General features: G+C 34.4%; 1 long non-coding RNA gene across 1 annotated transcript; it reads right to left on the bottom strand.

Annotated features, from left to right (window-relative positions):
• Nucleotides 1–1515: 1515 nt before the first annotated feature.
• On the bottom strand, nucleotides 1516–5341 carry LOC116164785. Its single transcript, XR_004143992.1, has 3 exons — nucleotides 5070–5341; nucleotides 2458–2515; nucleotides 1516–1618 (listed from the first exon to the last, which is right to left on the bottom strand). It is a non-coding gene; the product is annotated as an uncharacterized LOC116164785 (long non-coding RNA).
• Nucleotides 5342–5548: the final 207 nt, after the last annotated feature.

The raw sequence follows: 5548 nt of genomic DNA, 5'->3' as shown, positions 1-5548 counted from the left end.
AGCTGATTGGTTTAACCGAATTGGTAGACTTTGCCATACTTCCAATTATATCGACTTAATAATTGTTTCCAGGACGATGAATACATCAAATTAATTTCCCCTTTCAAAGTTTCTTGTAGCTCTACAAATAGCGAATTTATGGCCAAAAACCGAAAAATGTCATTTTATTTTCAAAGATATCAAAAAATTATTTCTCGAATTATTTTAACAAAGTCTTAATAATTTTGCTCAGCTTACTGGTAGTGGGACTTGTGGGTTTCGAGTCACATCACATCAACTGTCTGATTTCTTATAGACGCCATAGTGGATTTTTACGTCACTCACTTTTATCTTGAAGTTTATAATATTTCTTATGGCAATCTATCATGCCACGGCTGTGTTGCTGGTGACTATGCGAAACAATAAACTAAAAATATTAAATAATTTCCAGTAAGCTATGGAATTATTGCCATAAGAAAAAACATTCAAATCAAATACCTAATCAAGGTTGGTTCAGAAACGAAATACTAAGTGTTTAGTATCACTGGTTTTGTAATTGTTACCCTATCGAATAAAAATCCAATATGGCGCTCATAAAAAATAAATGATTTACCTACTCGACACCCACAAGCCATAACAATTTTATCTCGAATTTTATTTTAGCGCCATCAGAAAGTTGAGAAAAATTCTCTAAGGGTTTGTTCATGTTATTTTTGTAATATCATTCATTCTTAAAAATGACAATTTTTAGTTTTCTATAACTTCGCTATCTGTAGAGCTATAAGAAACTGTGAAATGGAAAACCAATCAGCATACAATTCTGCATAACTTTACCCAATAAGCGACTTTGTATCTTTTACGATTTACGAGATCCCCATAGTGAAAATGAAAAAAAAAACTCACCCTGTAACTACTCTATAGTCTCGGTGAACAGTATAACAATCTTTCTTATTTTAAGTTATTAAACTGGGAACAGCGGCTTTCTCCGTCTTGGTAGGAACTAGGGATCTGTTCGCTCAAAGTTATTCAAGCATTCATTAGATTAGATGCATCGATCTCTCGTATCAAGAGAGAGTTCCGGGGAAGAATGTTTTTTTTAAATTGAAAAACCACATAATATGTACGTTTTTGAGGGTTGAAGATATTGAAATTGACACGCAAGGTTCTAGTAGGAGATCGTAATATATAAAAAAGGCGACACCGACGGACAGAAAGATGGGAACATTGTGAACATCGAACCGTGTGGAGAAGAAGATTTATGTAAGACAACATTCGCAGAGGTATGTAACTTTTGGGCGCCTGACCTTAACGCGCGCCTTGCAAAAGGTGGTTCCGAGGACACCAGTTTGACAACAATCGGACCCAAACTGTAGAAGAAGATAGGAAAAAACTGAAAAATCACCGTGTTAGTAAACTAGGCTCGGGGATGGCGCCCGGATGTCGCTAATTCCACATCATGTAACCCCGTCCCTAAAGTTTAGCTTCGTGCGGAGCTTACAGATGTAAATTTATATGTACGTAAAAGATAGTGTAGGTATATGAATACGAGAGATGGCAGTGAAATGTAATTTAGTTTTAATTGTTGATACTTACTTGGCGGTGTTGACGACAACGTGGCGGCGTCGATGGAAACTCGAATCTAAAAATTAAAATAATATTACAGATAAGTATATAGTGTAGTAACAACATTGAATAAAGAATCTGATTTATTATTCAATGGTAGTATGTACTAGTAGGTATAATAGTTTAGAAAAAAACTTTAATGCAAATATAAACAACAAATGCCTTCGGCAACCTCTTTTCTATGTAGGTACCACATTTTTAAGAAAAAATCGCATGTGTGTTATCTACCCAGCAGATGTGATATTATCTAAACTTTAAAGTTTAGATATGATCTCACTTTCCTGGAGGAATAGAATAGTACCTACATTTTAATTATTTTATAGCAGATAGTAAATTGAAATTGTAATAGGTTTGAGTAAATCTCTCTTTAACCGTAAGGGTAGATAAAGTGAAACAGATGTATTTTAATGACATCTGTCATTCTTATTTCAAATAGGACGCGGCGAACGAAATGAAATGGAGTTCAGAACAGAATACAATGCTGTTTCTATCGAAACGACCTCAACGGCAGACCCTATAAGCTTGCTATTTTTGACATCTAAATTAAATTCAGAATTGTCAGAAGCTTTACAATGATTTATATGGCTTCTGCTATAAAATAAAGTTTTGTATGTACATGACGATAAAGGGAACCTAACCATCTCGTCTTTCACTCACTGGTTAAAATATCCCGGTTATCGTCTTATATATAAACAACTATTACAATTGAAGTGTAGGGCATAACGTAAGAATTACTTATTTTAGAGTACATAGCAATGCAAACTATATAGGAATGTACGACTTGAAACCCTTCAAAACTTTTGTAACACTAAATGAATTTCATCCAATATAATCGAAAACTTGATTTCAACTTACCAAAGAAACGAGCAACAGGACCACAATAACCGGGTAGTGTCCACTATCCATTGTATTCCTGAAACAAGATCGAACGATTATTTTAGTGAATTACTATTCACTTAATAACAAATTGTTTTATTTCCAATTTTTAAATTACCGCAGTTAACCAAGAGCTGTCCGACCCTTAATATTTTGGAGTTCCCTCAGTATCATAAGAAACCACCGTGAAAAAATGTGCCATTACCTACCAAGTTTTGGGCAAGTGAAGAAATCTTGACTCAAAATAAAATATACCCTTTATACCCAGAGAAAATGGTCTGATGCTTCAAAAAATATATAGTTTAGCAGTAATTGTCAAATTCTAACAAGGGGGTGAAGACCTCGCCCTAATGAATACAAGGTAGGATGGAGTGGAGGAGACTCGGGTAAGAGGCACCACCAACGACAGTTTTTTTATCAAGTTGCAGCCAAATGTTGTTTGCCGCACAGTTCTCATTCTCAACGAAAAGGTATATTCTCCAAAGTGAGTATGGATTTCGTATTTATTTGGATTGGAAATGTCAGAACATCCCCCATGATTACGTATGTCCATCCAAATTCATAAAATAGGTCTTTATACTAAAGTTGACAACAATTTATAAGTAACTGAATTTGTTGCAGCTACTATATATTACTATAAACATTAAAAGTGACACTTGAATCTACGCTCACCATTACTAATTTGTTGCTCAAAGTGGACAACAATTTCTGCATACCCACATTTGCACTTTTATTTTACAGCAACAAGTTAACAACAAATTTGCACTTGAAATTTGTTATTTTCTTGTACTGAACAGATTCCATTTGACGTAATTACTAGAAACTTTATTAGGAATCTTAGGGAGCATTTTCGAAATGTTTATAGAACTTGTAACCGCATTGTTCATGAAAAATACAGCTCATACCTGTGTGACCTGTGTCCGTCTGTACGTTTAAGTGTCTCAGAACAGCAATGAAGTTATGTAGAAGGTTGCGTTTGTAATTTCAGGGGTTATAGCATACATGGCGGGTAAAAAATTGATGAAAAGATCTTCATATTTGCGCAAACCTATTCTGACCTTCTACGTTTGCACAAGAAAAAGTAATTGTTTACAGCATGCAAAATTTCAAAAGATGAATACCTCGAAATGGGTGTAGAAGGGGCGCATCCATCGGTAGATGAAAACTTCAAATGTGGATATCTCGCAACCAAATGTCGCAAGAGGGTAGGTACTCACAAGGGAGTATCGGAAGAGGGTGCTCCGAGGGGTTCTCACTAAGGGAAAACATCCAAGGATCCATGGGTGTGCAAAAGAATGTTTTAGGCGATAAAATGATCGATTTATTTATTTGTAAAGATACTTCAGATAAAAAATAACTGCAGATACTACCAATAAACGCAAATCTTGACGCCATTTTAACGCATTTTCTATAAGGAACATGAACGATACTATACCGTCCACACTTTGTCTGACAGTAGGTACTGTCTGTCTGTACCACTACTAGTCCTCCAGTTTAAGCTTTTTCGTTGTGATTTCTTTCTTATATTAATAATAATAATAATGTAAATACTCTATGATAGTGCTGAGACTATATCAGATTCGTCAAGTAGCGTAGATAAAACGAACACTAAAGAAACAAAACAAAAACATGTACTACAAAAGAAAAAAAGTAGTAATACCTAGTTACAGATGCCACTCCGCATTTAAAAATTCATCGACAGAATAAAAAGGGTGTAATTTAAGGTATTTACTTACCTCATTTTTTAATTTATTGAAAGATAAAAGACGCGATTTGAGGGTAACTTATTATAACATTTTATCCCGTAATAGTTACTACAGTTCCGAGATGTTGTAAGTCGAATAGATTTTGAGCTAATATTGTCTCTACACCTAGTGGAGTATTCATGTATGTTATATGAAAACTGGTAGTACGGTGTAGCACAGCCCCGAGACCAGAACGACAAAAGATTCTTTGGATTAACCACATCTATCTAGTTATAACTTTTTACGCCTATGTAGGTATGTCTAAAAGATGCTGCCTACTATATGACTTAAAAATTCATGAGACGTTTAATATGCCATTGCTAAAATACGTGCCGAGTTTCACGTATGGAAAACGAAACGAAAAACTCTTCAGTCCATGTTTTAAATAGAAAATAGGTACGTGTTGACAAAGTAGGTACAACTACCTGTTTGTTAAAACATTTACATGATACCTACTCCAAAATGATGTAATGAAGTTCGAAGATGTAGATAACTGCAGAGCATATCCTTATGGACCGACATGCATGATGTTATTATAATCAAAGGTAGAGTCGATATTTCTTAGCAATTGCTATTGGGAAAACTGAATTTGCGATCTTCAACTTTTTTTATGAATATTCTTATAATCGTGAAGGGGTGGGTAAGGAAAAATCAAATACAGCTTTGGTGATTTCCCCTCTAATGAAGTGTAAAGTAGCATTGCAATTTTCCTACACGCAACAGTCTCCTTGAAAACTGTATAATTTCACAATTAACATTTTTTTCTCCTTCACTTTTAAATAATTTTTAGCTGGGCGGAATACCGCACATGCGTTAGCATACTCAAATAAATCCAAAAGTACCTACCTTTTAAAAAAACACTTATACACAATATCACAGAAAATAATAAAACCTAATCAGTCTTCAAATGACAAAAAAAATTCCCAAATTGCCTTTTTCGGTCATTTATAAAACACGCTCACCAATGAAACTAAGAAATTTTATTTTGCACTATCGTTTTATTATTTTTAGAAACATATTGCGTTTGGTTACTACCCGTTATTTGTACGTACCATATACGACCACCGTCTTGCGGTCTAACTGATCGTTGAAATTTTTTATGCCAAACTCGGTAGAAAGCAAAAGCAAGGATTTCAGGTGTTATTGGTACCTGTAATAATCGGAATTTATCGTTGAAGTTCGTGGTGATGTCATTTGTCGTTCATTACGTCATATGCAGTAGGTAATGAAATAAATACGGATCCATATAGAATTTCAATTAATTTATCAGGTTTCTGTAGATGCATTTTACATTTTCCTAGCTATTCTTACTTTTCACCTTCAGC

This window comes from Photinus pyralis, unplaced genomic scaffold (assembly GCF_008802855.1).
Source record: "Photinus pyralis isolate 1611_PpyrPB1 unplaced genomic scaffold, Ppyr1.3 Ppyr1.4_LG2, whole genome shotgun sequence".
Classification (NCBI taxonomy): Eukaryota; Metazoa; Arthropoda; class Insecta; order Coleoptera; family Lampyridae; genus Photinus; species Photinus pyralis.
The sequence above is the reverse complement of the archived record's forward strand: the minus strand, read 5'-3'. Positions and strand labels throughout refer to the sequence as shown.